The sequence below is a fragment of the Motacilla alba genome, chromosome 3 (genome assembly GCF_015832195.1).
Source record: "Motacilla alba alba isolate MOTALB_02 chromosome 3, Motacilla_alba_V1.0_pri, whole genome shotgun sequence".
Classification (NCBI taxonomy): domain Eukaryota; kingdom Metazoa; phylum Chordata; class Aves; order Passeriformes; family Motacillidae; genus Motacilla; species Motacilla alba.
Genome location: NC_052018.1, coordinates 61,979,358 through 61,997,281, shown reverse-complemented (window position 1 = coordinate 61,997,281; position 17,924 = coordinate 61,979,358). Strand labels below are relative to the sequence as shown.

Genomic DNA, 17,924 nt, shown 5'->3' with positions numbered 1-17,924 from the left:
GGGTGAGCCAACATTTCATGCCCTCCACTGTCAGACAAGTGACACAGATTTGCAGCTGGAGGTGAGAGAACGGCTGCAAATAAAGTGCAAACCTTGTCACGTCCATGCTGTCCCTACATATCCCTGCCCTCTCCTAGTGGCACTCACAGCCTGCCCTTTTGAGCTCAGCCCCTACTTCCAGTGGCCCCCAAGCCACTGGGACCAGCGCAGGCTCCACTCCCTGCCTGAGATGCTGAGGAGTGACGACCAAGAGTCTGCTCCTGCACAATCCACCCCAAACCATAACTCTAAATGTATCTTCAATTCTACTCATGTATTTATAGGCCCTTGCATGGGGACAAATTATGCTTTCAAAAATATTACAGGAAAATGCTGCAAGTGGTTGTCATAAAAAACCCCCATCATAATTTCATTAAAAATTAACAAAAAGAAAGCATTAGTGTTGTCCTGCCAACTGGGGGTTGGGGGGTATCTCACATTATTAAATTGAGAAGGCCAGCAATGGAAAGCCTTTTTAGATTGGTGTTTCCATTCCTTCCTCTTTTGCTTGGTTCAAAAGTTCTGCATAATTAATACTGTAGTACTTAATAAATGCTTATGAACCTACTACCTCTGCTTTTTCCATTTAATTAGGTGATTGACTTCAGGCATACTATAAATTATAATGACAATTTAATTACTTTTTTAATGTGCACACTTAAAAGATTTATAAACAGAAATAGGGTAATACAGTGCACTCAAAATTAGAAATACCATGAACTGGAGAACAGCACAAAGTAATGACATCTAAAGTATCTCCTCAGCGGCTGAGCAGCTGCAGTGACTGGGAGGTAGAGTATTTAAAGTGTCTGGTACAAGTAGAGAAAACTGTATATTTCTGTCCAAATGCCCATGTACACAGCTTTTAACTTTTCCTTCCAGCATTTGTGCATCTCACTTGACTTCATGGCAGAAACATAAAGGAGTTTCAAGGGCAAGTCAGGCTGTGCACTGCAGTGTCTCTTAGGTCAAGCATTCACAAAAAGTGGAAGACCCTTTCTCTTCTTTTAAACAAATCATAAAACTTCCGCATCACTTCATCATAACACAGTCATTGTTAAAATTTGCAGGGGGCCAAAATCTCCTACGATATTCCAGCTGACACAGGCAAACTGCCAAAGAGCATGGATTCCATCATCTCATGAACAGACCCTTCCTAGTCAGGAGGGAGAAATGTCTGAGAATATTTCGCACCACATCCTACAACAATCCAAGTTAACTCTTCTGATATTGTTGTTATGCCATCTAGGACTCATTCTCCTGTCACTTACAGGAATGTAAAAGCTAAGAGGATTGCATATATCACAAATCAAGTAAGAATCAGATCCTTCAAATTAGTGCTCAAAAAAAAATCGCCAAACTAAAAATTATCTTTTTAAATGTAAATACTTTTAAGATAATAAAAGATCAAGTTAACCTATACTTCGTTGGCCTGCCTAAATGTCCAGACATTCCCAAGCCCTGGTTGGTCATTACAAAGAAAGCTATACTTTCTACAAGTTACCTATCACCAACAGAGAGAGATGATAGCATTTGTTTTAAATCCCACAGTATGCTACATTGGTGAAAATTTCTCACGTAAAAAAGTCATTAAAATTTGGTCTAGAGGAGACGCTTTCCCATCTGGGAGCTGAATCTGGTTTGGTGTGACTATTCCTGTCTGTTAATTTAGCAGTACAAAGTATAACTCTACATTCTTAGCATACTTACTGGGAATGCTGGCATCTCTGTAACCAGAACTGCTTACAGAGAGGGAAAAAAAAAAAAAGACTGGGCAATTCACAGTGTGCTAGAAAAATTATGGGCAATTCCACGTTTTAAGCATCATCTATCAACAGCGTTGAATAGTCAAAAGGGGAATAAATTTGAATGCATTGCCAAGGCAAATGCTGTGATAATTGTATCTGCTTCTCCTTTTTAATACAGAAAAAAAAATCCCAGACGCTCATCTCATTTGCGCCCAGTAGAAGCTGAGTGGAAAGCGAATCAATCCCACAGCTTCATCGTGTGGCTGCCTGTCCACCTTGGCCAGCACAGAGCAGGACCTGAAAAGGTACAGGTAAAAGAAAAAACACCAGGAGGCTGAGCAGCGCGGTGAATCACAGGGAGCCGCTTTGTCTGCAGCTTCCGTTCTCGGAGGAACTGTGCAGGCTGAAACAATGGCTCTCCTATGGAGCTGCATCTCATCTACCTCATCTACAGCCAGTGATGAATGATGGGTCAAGAGGGCAGCAGACTTTGGGTGCACAACCCTTAAATACTTTATCAAAGATGGCAAAAGGCCATGTGCTTCAATAACACAGCAAATACTTCCTTTTGCTGTATAGCAAATTCCTTCCTCTCTGCTGGCTCAATCTGAAGCTTTTTGGTTCACAGCTCAGAGTGTGTGCAAGTTTTACATTCACAAAACATACACGTAAAAAAGCTTCAGTTTTATTCCTGAGACCATTCAACTGTAAACATTCTCACAGAAATGGAAAGTCAGTCCTATCTGTGCTGAAATCCTATGCTTTCAAAAATACGTAATTCTAGGGATTTGTGGGGCTTATAGACAATAAAAGAAGGCACGTTTTACTTATTTTAAAAAGGGAAGCTGAATAGTAAGAATTGAAAAAAATTCTAAAACTGTAACTCATCCAAATTTTTTATACTGGGGTTTCCTGAAAGAAAAACATACTGATTTGATAGAAAAGTTCAATAAAATATTAAAATTTTGTCCCTGGTTTAAATGAAGATAAATGAAAATAATAGGCCTTGTGATATAACAAGATACTTCAATACTAAATTTTGACAGTATTTTGCTACTCGATGAGTTGGAATACCTTCATGACATAAAAATATGCAAAATAAAACTGAAACAGTATTTTAAATGTTCTGAAGTAAGATGTCTTACTGCTTAAGGGTTGTCAAGGTTTTGTCTCACTTAGAGGAGAGGGAAACTATTTCAGAACCTTCTGCCATCTAAATTTTCTTTCAACCACTTTTGTCTTCTGTTCCTCCTTAGCTGTTTCTTTGTCTTTTTATTCCTCTAAATATCTTTAAAATTTCATCTAACTGCTCTGAATTTGACAACAAAACTCAATGTTCCAACAGGACAGAAAGCTGTGGGCTCATGTTTGGTTTTTAAAGGAAGTGGCAGAAAGGAATCTTGGAAAAAAACTCCAAATCAGCTGTGATCATTTCAGTTCCCTTAGGAAAAACATCAGCAACAGAAGAAGCCCACCTGGCTTCCTGCCCACCCAGCACCAGAAGCCAAGGTAACCCTGTAACTTTGGGATCATTGTTTAATGGCAACAACACTTAGTACTGGATTATAACTTGCCCATTTTGGAGGCTTTGAGGAGTTGGTTGACACCAAAATGCCAATGTGAGCAGTGTCATGTGGGCAGCGAGGCAGTGAGCTGTGCCATCCCACCACCCATCCTGCAGTAGCACAGGAAACCTGAGCCTTTCACCTCCAGACACATTAGGGCAGAAGAAATGGGTGTTTTCCCTCCCAAAGATCTCACATCATTTTACACTACTGCAATGGATTTGCATAATTTCAATCAAACTATGTATTACAAATCTCACCACAGGTTTTGAATTTAAACACTTCAGAACTGAGCCAAATAAATGGTGCTCATGCTCAGAAAATGGAAGGTCTTGGAGTGGGGGTATCTCAACTTCCTTGTAGCCCTGCTGAACCGATTACAAGCAGGCTTGACATCTCTACTTCAGTCAGTGAAAATTTCAGATTAAAAAATGGATGATTTTAATTGATAGCTATAATGTGTACTGAAAACCTTCTAAAACAATAATAACTTTTACGCAACCACTGCTGCCCAGAAAGCAAATCAGCACAGACGTAACTCACCCTCGGAGTATTTTCATTCCTTTTTCAGAGTGTGAAACTAAGATTGGCACCAAACTGCATCACCTTTTTTATGCATTCTCCATCCAAACTGAGAGGCACTTGAGGAGCCACAGTGATGTCCCAGAGAAAACACATTCAATATAATTTTTCTGCTACACCCACCTTCAGTTCATGGCCCAGCACTCTGCTCCCATTTAGTCATCCAGGTGAGGAGAAGCTGACAGCTGGGGGAGGGAAGAGATTGGGAGCCATATGGAACTACAGTCAATTTTTGGTATGTATTTGTGAATAGATACAAAAGAGATAAATGCTCGCATGCATGAATTCATATTTTATCATATTATATATCATATATAATATATCATATATATCATATATATCATATATATCATATCATTTATTATATATATTTTGGTACTTATTGTCAGAGTAATTTATTCCAAAATCAGCTTTTAAAAACGAACAGCAGTCTAAGGAAAATTCCAATGCTGACTTATTTCTTGCCACAAATCCAGGATCCCAATGGCATGAAGCAGGACGCAGAATCCCACTCAGCAGGGTTTACCTCATGATGCCAAAAGGGAAAGTGGTGCAAATAACCAAGAACCCAAGACAAGCTCCCCAGGAATGGGGATGCTTGAGCAGGGGTGGGCAACCAGCTCTGGCACAAGGAAGCATTGAGGGTCCACCTCCAAGCTGCTCATGCAGAGGGCAAGGAGAGCTTACGGTTTTGCATGCAGTAATAACAAAGGTTATAAAAATTACAAGATTCAATAGATTGGCTGCCTGTAATTGCTGCACCTACAAATCTTCAGTTTCACTTCTCAGACTTATTCAAATAATCCAGCCCCCAAGGGCCTGCAAACCTGAGCTGCAAGTCTGAATACGAAAGGAGATTTATTAAAAGACTGCTGGTGCATCTGACCATGACAGAAGGCTAAAAAATGAAAAAGTAAAGAAACACACAGAACATTTCTGAGCCCCAGATTATGTTTGGCCTAGATCCCGTGGACACGTTTGATATCCACTGGCTCCCCTATTACAGACTGTTTATATCTCCAAACTTTGATCTAAGGCCACCGCAAGAGCAGAGGAGCAAAAGTATCTGTGATAGTCACTTATTCCATTAGTCAGAAATCAAAAATCAAAAGAGCCACTTGAAACACTAATAGAATGCAAAAATTCATCACTTCCTTCAGAGAAGGGGAAAAGATCTTATTTGTAATTGTTGATTGGAACATGTGCCCTGGCAGAAAATTTCTGGACTCTATTACCAGCTCTTAAATAGTTCTGTGGCTGGACTCCAGCAAATGGTTTGAATTTTTTATGCTTTTTCAAAATCGTAATAAAAAACACATACCCACCTCACAGAATAGAGGCTTCATCAATGTTCCTAACTCACTCTCAGCTTCTTAAGTAGACAGTCCTGCAAAAGTGCAGAGCACCATTATTTAGATTTGATTTGTTTTTTTTAAAAAAATAATCCTGTCTATTACTTTGTTGGGTTTTTAATAAGTATTTTTCAGGTAGGAACAATTTTGGATGCAAAATCAGCATCTCTGCCTGGAGACTGGCCTCAGGCTCCTGCCTCATGCATATGTGTACATCATATTCCTACATCTTCCACAAAACAGAAAGTGAGTCTGTGAACAGGTCAGTAGGACACAAGCCAAGAAATGTACATCAAAATCTGAATGCAGAACAAACAAAAAAAGGGGATATTTTTAAGAGCAAAACTCTTTCCTAAGAACTTAGTTTCTTTATGGTCACACAGTCTGGGTGCAATGTGTAAAAAATGGCTTTCTGAGGCACTGTGGTGTCTTCTGAATCACTGCCATTACCCGAGAAAACCCCAGGAAGTGGTTTGGATGAGAAGCTGGACCCAGCTTGCGTAGGTATCAGCTGATGTCAGAGTACACACAGCAAAAAGCCCTAACAATATGGACATTGTGAAACCAGGAATAACCTTCTCTTATCTCCTGCACTTGGGAAAATCATTTCTAACCCAGTGACTACAGAGCTTAGGAATAAGTCAAACAGTTAATTATTCACTATGCTTCCTAATTAATCTCCATTTCAGGCCAAATCTTTGTATGCCCATAAAAACACGAACATCTCCAGTGAGGGAAACAACAGCATGAGCTTTTGGACCTCCTTCTGCAAAGCAATTCGTTTTTCCATAAACAGTTACTATTAAGCAAGGACAAAGCAACAAACCAGACAGCCATCTGTGTAAACCAATTTAAAAGGATGGTGACCTCATAACATTTTTCAAACTAATGCTCTCCATTTAACTTCTGCCACCCCGTCCTGCCCCAGCAGATGCCGGGTTCGAGCAGGTCCTCGGGTGAGCGCGGTGCTTTCGCTTTAGGGAAAGCTGCTACTTTAAAGCCACAGTGATTTCAAACCCATGAGAAGAGCATGTCAATGAAAATACCTCGGCATATATGGAAGCAGGGTAACCTTAGTGGCTGCCCACGCTCCCAGAGGGTGTTGCCACAAAGATCTGTGCTATGTTTGCCGGCTGAGCTTCCTAGAGGTATGAGGTCAAGCGAGCACAAAGGTTCAGGCCACTGATGGTAACACAATCCCTGCTGAACTGTGTTCTTTCTTACGACCCAGAGAGAAGCCAGAACAAGCACAGATGGCAACCACATTAGAAAAGAAGGCAAACTTGATAGCCTTAGAGCAAAACTTAAGAATCCCCATACAGCATAGCTATCTTGGGTATGCCCAGGATGGCCACAGCATCCCCAGCTCATTCTGCCTATTTAGATTTGAATCCAATGAAGCTTCAGGTAAAATATGCAAAATACAATACCAAGTAAAACACCTGCAAAGAAGTGCAAGTAATAATCACCCAAGGACATGTCTTGCACAAGGTCACTTGCAGAACTGTCCTTTATTCCATTTACTAAAGTCAGTCACAGCCACACAAGAGCTGAGAGCAGAGTGCATCAGATGATGGTGGCATCAGACCATTTGGTAGCACAACAGAAGGAAGTGCACAAACTCATTTACAAGGGCATGTGGACTAGAAACATTTCAGTATCAAAGAAAGTAACTGAAAAAATGCATATTCTGTATAGTCTCTTTACATTTCCAAACATCAGAACAACATAGCAGCATATAAACTGTATTGCAAGTGGTGGAAGAAGTATGTGCTTCTCCATTATACAAAGATGATGTTTCTAATCTACGTAATGCAGACAGAGTAAAAATTACTTTCCACAATGCCAAGGTTTGTTCCATGGAGTCTTTTTTCTTTAACCTGCATGTTCAAAGAGTCATTACTTTACTGCCACAGCGCCTGATGTTTGTGTGCCTGGCATTTGTGTTTGCTTTAAAATAATGGCTGTGAGGTGAAGGTAACTTGCCCTTCTGACCCAGTGCGTAATTGTACAACTGTTTGTGCAGTAATAACCCATGGTACACATAAAGTGACAGTTCTCTAATTGGCATTTGCTGAACACAAGGGCACCCTCTGCAAACACAGTGGCTTTTTTTATTGGCAACCTCTTTAATTATTTCACTCTTCCTAACACAGAATCTCCTTTCTGTCGTCAGAGAAGAACAAAACGTTCCTCACCACAGCCACAGTAATACTATATATTTCTTAATATGTATCACTGAATACTATTAAAGATCAGCCTTAAAAGACAGAGTAGTATTAACAGCTGTCCTGGGAATTTGTTCCAGAAAACGGAACACTTCTGACCTTTGAGTCTATGTTTCAGTGCCTTTTTGAGATGCTTCAGAACAAAAGTTCAAGTGGCATATCCTTTCAGTTTGTCTCATCTTATTGCATGCTAAAAGTGAGGACAGAAATTCAAGAGAAGCCTGGCTGGTGCTGCTTTCCCTTGCCTTCAGTTCTGCCGTGTCAGCTGATGCTGGCACATGCAGCATATTTCTCTGCTTCCTTTGGTTTTGTCTTTCCTTGGTTGCTGCTTTGAGTCCCTACCCAGCCTTCTCCACAGCTCTCCTGTCACTGCCGTGTTACGTAAAAACTCAGAAATGGCTTAGGAAACATTTAAATCTGTGCTATCTTGGCAAGCAGCTAATCCTTGAAGCAAATGCTACTTACACAACAGAGTGCCTGCATTTCCTACCCTGTCGTGGAGATGTCATGCCTCATCTCCTAAGGCTGGAAGAAATGCACAACACTTCATAAAATAGCTCTGACTTTCCATTTCTACTATATAAGCATCTTGTTATCTGTTTTTATAGGGAGGGAAAATGGGAAAGGGAATTCCTGGAAGAGATTACAATTGTCAAACTGGCTTTTGATATCTGTTAAACAGCTGAAGCATTAATTTTTTGGCGGCACTGTTAAAAGCCTATGAGAGCTTCCTGACTGAAGTGGAGGAAATAGTACATTTAGTTCAACTGCAAGCTGTACTTTGTAAAAAATCCATATGAAAACAGACTCATTATTCATTTTTTCTGTTAATATGTGGTTTTGCCCTGCAGTTTCAGTAATATTTTTTGTAAGACCTGGCAGTCTCAAAAAAGAACTGTAACTTAGAGCTAATGTTTTAATAAACTCTTGTTTATACTACAGTCAAACCAGAACAAACAAAATACAGCTACAAATAACATTTTTATAGGAAGTCAAGAAAAAGATTCATGTGTCTGAATATTTTAGTTACAGTGTGGCAGGCATGACTATTATTTCCTGTAAAGCCAAATTGTATCTTTAAGGAAGTGGAAGAAGGCTACCATGGGAATAGAGCATGGATGTGACTTGGGCCTCTAAAGAGCAGCTGGATAAAAATACCTTACAATTTAATGCAAAACTCCCATCAAGTATTCTGAGAATTTTACAATGGAGCAGTGGCAAGATATGGCCATGAGAAATGTTTGGAGTCTTCAAAATACCACCATGCAGGATTGCTGCAAATGCTTCCCTCTGGGATAAAACTGACGAAAAATTCCACAAAGAAGGTTCACAGAGAGACAGGCAAGAAAATGACCATTTTTAAAAGGTGATCTTAGAATCCCAAAAGTTCAAAGTTCAAAAAGGAAATTACCAAAGTCTATTAGATCATATTGTATCTAAGTAAGAAAAAATCTATGTAGTATATTTTTCAGCATTTTGTCGAGTTCACTTTTTAGTTGCTCAGACTAACCAGGTCCTCTAGTTTCCATCAAAAGAACAGACTTCCACCACAATGATTTTTTTCCTAGTAGTTAAACTAATGCTCCTTTTGCTCATTTGCATCATTTTACTACTTCATACCTCTTTGAGACATTGCCTTCTAGGTGATCTTATCTCTGATACCACTGTGATATCTAATTTAATAGAAATCAAGTGATAAAATGCTAAACTAAAAAGAGCAACTGACCTTCTGATATGCAGCCCTGCTCCCTCTGTAACTAGCAGCAAGCTCCTGCTTGCATGAGACCTGAGCTCCTGGTCAAGAGTCAAGAGGGTGGAAAATCACTTCCTCGCTTCGAAAGACAGGCTGTATTTCATCAGTGCATGGCTCTGAGCTTTACGGAGGATGGAGAGCTAACAGCAAAGCAGCCTCAAAAGGCTCCTATTTTCTTTAGTCAACGTGATGCTCCATGATTTGGTTAGACTGAGAAAATTTGGTTACTATCACTTTTCCCTGCATATTAGTGAAAGGGGGTTTAATGAGTTTTCAGTTTCTTAGTTGTAATAACCCCTTTTTATTCCCAAACTGCAGACTTCCAGATTAGGATGTCTGGCTGGCCTTTGTATAAAAAATAGGATTCCTTGAAGGAGAGGAAGGAGTTTCACACTGCAGATTGTTATCCTACCTCCCAAACAAGGGACAGAAGATGTCATGACCTCATGGACTGACTTTGTATCTCCTCTGTCCCTGAACAAAGATGGTCCCAAGCAGCACACAGAGCAATCCCCAAACATTCATTCAATTCACAACCTAAAAGGATGAATACGAGTGCAAGAAGAAGAGAGTCCATCCTTGAGGATGTTGGAATAAGTTTGTGAAAACAAAATGACTACCTGCTAAGGAATTTAATTTTTTAACTTAGTTGTTATTATTTTTAACTAGCAGGGTTGCAACTGGCAATTGTACTTGAGAAAGACTGGTTGAGTTTTTAGAAAACTCTTCAATGCTAAAGGCCTGTCTGCAGAGGGACAAAGTCATGTCATGAAACTACAGACACTTGGCAAACTCCTCAGCAATCTTGAATAAGTACCTTGTACTGCCCTTGTGTTATTAGCCATTGCAGTACCATGTACCTCCTTCATGACAGTGCCACTTCTGAAGTGCCGCTGTTCCGTCAGGTGTCCTGACATTATCAGGGCTCCTGAGGATGTCTATGTGTGGTATCTCCTTCTTGCCTCCTTCATAGCAAGTTTCCAAGCCAGGATGTGCAAAAGGCCAGGATGTGACTCAGAAAAAATGTAACTTGGCTTAGAAAGAAGCTTCTTCCCTCACTGTCTCCTTGGAGTACAGGACCTCTTTATCCAGGATAACCCTGTTCATTAGCCACTCCCGTCTCAGGATTCACGCCTGGCTTTTCATCTGAGAACAGGAGGCTGGTAGGGAGTGCTGGTGGCTGCAAGCAGATGGACAGGGACGCTGGGCTGAGTCACTGGCAGCTCACCACTTGAGCTGTTTGAGGTCCTGCAGGAAAAATGCTCACTTTGTGACACTAAAGAGAAATACTTTCAAGAGCAAAAATCGCTAGAAGAACTACTGCTCCATGTAGATATAGGAAACAAGACCAAGAAAAGACTGCCACAGTTTACAGGAGTTGGTGCCAAACTACTGACATAAAGGAGGTACCTTCCTGTCTACTGCAGTACACAGCCTTCACCTGCAGTATATTCCTTCTCTCTTCTGCCCACATGCCAACAAAGAGGTGGATTTAATTCAAATTAACTGTTTGATGCCAGGGTAACATTTATAAATCTATGAAATTGATTTATAGATGACAACCTAGTCCTGTATCTCCAACAATCTATTAAAGTCACTGGCCACTTGCAGGGAGGACTGAGCTGACGACTAAAGGTCTCAGGACCAAGGTTATCAGGCATGAAACACACAGGAGGAGCTGAAGTGTATCTCACTCCATTCACTCACATTACTGTATACAGTAACATCAAAAAGATAGAAGGCTCTTCATTCAGTGGACCAAGTGGATTAAAAAAATTATGTTCACAAAAAATGAAGTAACTTTTTTCACTGTTCCAACTTTTCTTTACACATATTTTTCTTGTATTATTTCTTCCTCTTTGCTTTTGTTACTCTATCACTACAAATATGAGCAATGTTTATGAGTAACTCCTTATTTTTCCCTACAGAAAAGTAATGCCTAAATGAAGTGATGGCTAACCTTTATTTCTTCCACAATACCCAAAGGAGCAAAACCCAAGACATACCAATGAAACTATATAAGCCATTGCTCACACAAACTGACCAAAACTGCAGTTTCCAAGCATCTGGGAATTGGTTCACTGATTTCAACTGGACTTTAAGGAAACACAAAGATCACCTTGAGAGATAAAGTATTTATGACTATAATAGATGATTTTGAATGAAAACAAACAAAATATACCATGTCCCCTGAAAATGTCAAATCACACTTTGCCTCATATTTCAGAGTAGTTTTACAACCTATAGCCAGCTCACACTAATAATGTATACTTACTTGTGTTTAAGATTTCACTAATGAATGAGCAGCACTGCCTGCTCCATACAGTCACTCTTCAAACAAAATAGTACCATCATAATGGTGGGCCATGGTAAGGTGAGCTTTCTAATTTTTTTCTCTTCTTTCTATCCCAGAGCACCTCTTTATACTCAAGAGTATTTAAGCTCTGAGAGTACTTTGTGTAAAAATGATACAAGACTATTAAATACCAACTCATGACCCTCAACAAATACCCAATACTACATCACCTGTGCAGAGTATACAGTCACAGATTTAACAGGTGGGAGAGATGGAAGAGAAAAGAATTGCATTTCATCTTAAACCAGATTTCAGAATGAAGCCCCAGTATTCCTGTGTCAGATTCAGTCTCCGTTTTTGCCTCCCAGGTATGGTAATTACAGTCCTGTGCCCACTGGGAACTAGTTGCACATTGAAACACCAACACACTTCACTGGAGGAGGGAGAGCTCTGCCGATGGAGATATTACAAGATGCAGCAGTGAATACTCTGACTTTCGGTGAATGTGCAGTATCCCTTGCTCACAACACCTAATTATTTTAACTAAACAGATGAACATCTGGTTAGCCACTGTGCAGGGAGACTGTCAAGATTTTAAAGGCCGATGTTGAATAAATGAAGGCTCTTCTGGAAAAACAAGGCTTTAGTTACTGCGGTCGTCATTCCTCAATTCAAGCTGTGCCAGCAGAACTTGGTGCCTGCACTTAGTCTCTGAAGGCAACAGGGTGTAGGCATACAGACCCAGGCATCCATGGGGCGTGACTTCACTGCAGGGTCAGCGCCTAAATTAAGTTTGTCCCCAGCGCGACATCTCTGTCACAGCACACAGGGAGGTACCTACACACCCTGCCACATGCCAGTTTGGAATTCATCCCTCTGCCTTGGCCTCAGTGCCAAGCATCAGGAAACGGCAGGCAACTTGCCAACACTTTTTCTTAGAAAACGGCAACCCTTTCTGGAAATGTTCTGAAGGTTTGAAGAGTCCTTCTCGAAAGGTGGTAACGCTGAGCTTTTGCACAAATACTGTAAATGAAAGCCACCCCAAAATACTATCACTATCCTAAAACATGATACCCCTAAAAATGGGGGCAAATGAGGTCAATATTAGCCAAAAGATATTACTGTGGAGCCAGGCATTTTGATTCCTAGAAAGCTGAGGTAAATGACACATATAGTAGCATCAACCAGTTAGCAAGCTTTACATATGCAAAGCACACCCTAGGAGAATCCACTGATTTTTAATGCAAATGACTCAAGATTCATCAAACAATTTTGTGCTCAACCTTTCACAGATTTTGAATTATATAACCAGTTTGTCATGTATCCCAAATTGTTACTGAAGCGACTTAAAAAAAATAAACCCAGAAATAAAAGATTATACTTGTAAATCACAGTTCAATGAAGACCTTCCTATTCCCTCCTCCCTCCCTCTTGATTTTCCAAGCTTCTTTTTAATTGCTGCTTCTCTTCCTACTGTTTCTGCTGAATGCAATTCTTGACCAGCGCTCAACTAGCCAGAGCAGATGAGGAAATTTACTTCAGCCCCAGTGCATGTGTTGGACCAGGCACCTGTCTGAAGGCAGCAGAGAGGTACACACAGCCCGTATTGCTCAGAGCGAGGGCATCCACGCCACGGCAGCTCACACCTGTAAGCCCTGTGTCAGCAAAGGCACAGACAGGGGTTAACTGGCTTCTGCAGGAAGCCGGGTTTCATTCATTAACTACGACCTCTGGGCTAGTACATGCGGAGGAGGGAGCACACAGGCGAGTTCAAACAAAGCGACTGTTTTCCCTCTGAAACTTTTCAAGTCTCAAAATCTCGCACAAAACCCAATCCCCTGTCACCTGAATGGAAAACAATGGTAGGCGCTCAAATAAGTAAGACCCGCATGAGAGTTTGCAAGCCCAGCCTGTGCGGAAGGCCACCTGCCAACAGGAAGAAGTGGTGAGAAGGAATTTGGATCCAGCTGCTATCCTCCCTCAGCCAAACAATGCCACACAATAAACAGCATTAAGGATTTTTTCTTTTTAATCCTCAATCACATTGGGAGCATCTATATCTGTCATTTTTACTCTCTGGTTACCAGGAGAAGGGCTTGAGAGATTGCTGTGCACAAGTTCATAGACAGCCAATCTCTTGTTTCCTATCATAGCTTTATCAAAGGGATTGAGACAAGAAGAACAGGAGGGAAAGAAGAAATGACAAAGTGCCTCGCTGTAGGGCTGACTCAAGCTGCTAAATTCGTCACAGGTAACACAGAAAATCTTGTAGCTGTCTTGCAGCCCCATTTCGCATGTCAGACAGAAAGGCAGAGTGGACACAGAAAGAGGAGATAACTCAGTATCTGCAGTCCTTATTTCCTTAAAATGAAGTACTGAACGCCAGGAAATGAACTACGACGGTGTGCTCAGTGGGTCACTGTGGCAGGTGCAACTTAACCTTAAGACCACGTAGCCTACTGCACCTTCAGATTTAGCCCAGGCAGCACCTGGGTGAAGCACGCCAATAAATCCACTCGCTGCTGACGGTAATAAAAAGGGTTAAAAACCAACCAGACTGCAGCTGAAAATTCCACAGCGTTTCCCTCCACAGAGCTGCGAGCTGCGCGTCTCCCTGGTTTCAAACGAACGGGAAAAACTGCCCTAAAGATCAGCCAGCTGAACACATGGCAACGCCAGTGCCACCGGCGGGCACGGATGGCTGGAGAGCCGGGAGAGTCGGAGCATCACGGCCGCCCGGCGATCCTCCGGCGCGGCCGCTTCCCGGCGTCCGGGGACGCGCAGCTCGCCGCACGCGGCGGCGCCGGATTCACCGCCTGGCAGCCGAGGAACCCCCCTCTCCTTCCTCCCCGCCCCAGCCCCCGGTGAACACCCAGGATCTGGGTACTACCTGCGTTTATCAGCAGAGCCATCCCGTGTCTTCAGTCATTCAAGGAATTTAACAGCCTGGAAATTCCTGTCGTCCATTATTTGAGGTCACAGATAAAAGCTAAACAGCGGCCGTGACTCCCATCAATCATAAGTCACTCACTGATAGAGCGTATGGTAGGAGACCTACTGATGTAAGCTAGTCACCAGAGAAAATACCCACTGATGACGCATATCCAGGCACAAAAATAGTTACAGGGCCCCCAAAGGGATTATTCAACAGCCTACATTTAGATATTCCTTCAAGAGACCCGCAGTCAATTTGCTGCTATTAGATGGCTGGGGAACATTGAAGCTTAAGTTTCCTCAGCAGACATAACCACAAATAGCTGGTTTAAATAAGCTACTGCAATTACAAGCTGTTTTGTAAATTTTAACACTGCATTGTAGTGATTAAGTCTAAACAGAACTGGCTAAAAACGCTGTATAGCCTTTGCTCTCAATATTTACCAATTCCTCCTGCATATTAGCCAGCAATGAAAAGAACAATTTAAAATTAATTCACAAATGTTTAAACTAAGCCCCTTGGTGCTAGCCTAGAGCAATGTTTCTTTATCATAAAAAACCAAAACAATATATGCAAAATGGTACGGGGTATTTTGGAGCTGCTTAAATGCTATCTGGATCAACTTTTGCCTTAATTTTTATCCTTCTTTGGTATTTGTCTCTGTATTGCACAAAAAGAAAAGTACCCAAATAGTTAATCTTTCTTGCACAAATCAAAACCATGTAAAGGTAAGTTCTTGCAACATGCAAAACCACGTACCGTGCACCCACTTTGAGCAGGGGCTAGAAAGAGGATCCCCAGAAATCCCTTTGAGCCTAAATTATTCTGCAATTCTGTGCAGCTGGATTTTTTGGCATTAAAAACATAATCCTCTAAATTAACCAATCAACTGATAATCCTACAATACTCCTGCCCCCTCCAACAGTTTCAGGATCCTTCTCATGCCCAGACAGCAACTCAACTTACAAGGCTGTAGCTGAACCTACTAACACCACTGAGCATGAAACACTGACTGTGCATTTTTGGCAATATTAAAATCTGTATTTTTTAAAATTTTTTATTTGAACATCCAACCCCCCTTTTTGAAAGCAATTTTGGTGCTTAGGAGTCTAAAGTTTACTGACTTTTTATTGCACATTTAGACTCTAAATATAGGAAAATATTTTATGGCTCTGATGCCTATTTTATTGACATACTTTTGGAAAGCATTACCTAGCCAAACAAACACTCAAGGATTTATAGTGTTTATACTGTAAAGCAGGAGAAGGAATTGTCTCAGGCTATGAACTTCTACCTCACTTTCTTCATCTGTGATAACATTATTAAAAATAACACCAAAAATTATTTTTAGCACAACTGTTTCGTAAAGCCCTCATGTTTCTCTCATGCATCCATATGCTGCCAGTCCACATGGCCTCATTTAACGGCCCTAAGAAGAAATATTGGTGCCCTCTAGCTGATTTTCCTCACCAATTTCCTGCAGACACTGAGCAGCAGTCTCTCTTTTCTCATGACATTCCTGGGTCTTTCACTGGTGCCCCTAAAATGCAGCGCCCTGGAATAAAACAAACCACTTCCTACAGAAGATACAGGAATCAAAACACTCAAATCCCTTAGTGCTCTCATCTGCAGGAGCTCCTTAAATAGCATAAATGCTGTGAAAAACAGGGGAGGTATAACTGTGTTCAGTACCTCCTTCCAAGAACTGGTGAAGCACCTAAATATAATTTGTAGCAAGTCTGCACATTGCATGGAAAAATACAACATGCGATTTTGCATGAAACACAGGAAGCCCCTCACCCATTTGGAAGTAGTGCAATTCCCCTCTAGCTGGAGCCTTAAAAAAGCTTGTAAGTCTTTCATTGTGTTCTGCCACACATTCTGAAGTTAGTTGGTGATGGATCAGACAATTTCACAGCTCAGAGCCCAGGGCCTCCCTTTTGCCATCACACAAGCCTTGGCAAGCAGGGTGAGCTTTCCTCTTCTCTGCCTCCAGCCCCTCTCCTGGAGGCTGCATCGGGTACCACTGAGGTACAGGGCCTCATCACCTTATAGCTGCATGTCCCTGTCCAGCAGGGACACAGCTGGAGCACATCTCCAAAGCTGGGAAAGCCACGAGGCAGGGATGCTAATGCATACTTTGAACATAATCTCCAGTGTGACAGGTGACGTCAACGAAACAGTGTCCAAATCCCAAAGAGGAGACCTCTCCTGGCTGGAGGAAAACCCCTGCCGAGGAAGAGCTGTCTCAGGAAATGCTGAGCCTGTGGTGGCAGGCAGCTGCCTGGCAGCTGCCAGAACAGTTCTTCGGCACCTTTGAGCGAGTGCATCTGCTCAAAGCCACACCAGGCTGCCCAAAGGATGCAAGAGAACAGGAGTCTGTGTGGAAAGCAGGGTTAAAGCTCTGCTCTCTTCCTCCTTGTCCAGCTAAAAGAGGCAGAGGTTGGCTGGAGCTGGCTGTCTCTGTGCATTTAATTAAAGCCATAAACCTCTGTGGAGAACTCTGGATGGCCCTATTAACCATTAATCAAATTAAACACAGAAGGGAGATCAGGATTTGAAGCTCAAAATAAATACTGTGAGACAGACTAACTTTTAGGATTGCATTCATGATTCTCAGAATGTCTGTTTAAACCTTGATTGGGAAAAAAGGAAGCTGCAGCATATACTGTGTACTTCTGTGTTTGAACAGTAGTTGTAAAGCAGAAACTGCTCAAATGTGTGGGAAGCATAAGGCTAATCCTGCAACTTCCAGCTATCTTTGGAAAGTTAACTTCCCATATGCCATCTGCCTTTGGAAGACAGAATGAGTTAATTACAGTGACCAGGCATTTTGGAAGGGTCCTAGGACTCCATTTCTCCAATACCTTACTACAACATTCCAGCTAATGTTCCTTTCTCTACATACATACACCTCCAGGAAAAGGATGGTACAGACTCAGTCAATACTCATTAAGTGGTTGTAATACAAATCTCTACATCAATTAAAAGATGAAGGGCTTATTTGAGCATGGAGCAGTCAAAATCCTTTGTTCACATAAAAGAGGCATTTTACTCCATTTGGAAAGTGGAATCTTTGGCACAGTTCATTTTTCAGCTTGCTTGGTTTTTCTGGGTTTTGGTGGTGGTGGTTTGGGGTTTTTTTGTTTGTTTGGGTTTTTTGGGTTTGTTTTGGTGCGTCTTTTGGTTTGGTTGTTTTTTTGTTGTTTTTTTTTTTTTTTTTGGAGGGGGTGATTGTTCTTTTTTTTCAACCAGCTGTTGGTTTTGCCAGTTCTGACATGGGAGACCTAGAACAAGGCTGGTTTGTGCAATTTCTTTTCTGGTCGGCAACAGACTTTTCAAAACCCTGATTTCTTGAAACATAAAAGAATGCGGCAAACCCTTGAAGAGAATGGGTACAGATGTGGTAATGTGACAGATGGGCAG

The 17,924-nt window shown here is 41.5% G+C and overlaps 1 protein-coding gene across 18 annotated transcripts in view; it reads right to left on the bottom strand.

The window, feature by feature from the left end:
- HIVEP2 (HIVEP zinc finger 2) overlaps positions 1-17,924 on the bottom strand; it is a 136,475-nt gene that overhangs the window by 69,417 nt on the left and 49,134 nt on the right. For 9 of the 18 annotated variants that reach the window (XM_038132893.1, XM_038132892.1, XM_038132901.1 and 6 more), the window contains 2 exons: positions 5,260-5,321; positions 4,058-4,119 (listed from right to left, as the gene is read on the bottom strand). The exons of 5 other annotated variants lie outside the window; for them this stretch is intronic. The gene's annotated coding sequence lies outside the window, so the exon portion shown is untranslated. Of the gene's footprint in view, positions 1-4,057; positions 4,120-5,259; positions 5,322-14,453; positions 17,699-17,924 lie in introns of those variants that run through there. 4 more of the 18 variants (XM_038132891.1, XM_038132890.1, XM_038132888.1 and 1 more) reach the window with 4 other exon arrangements.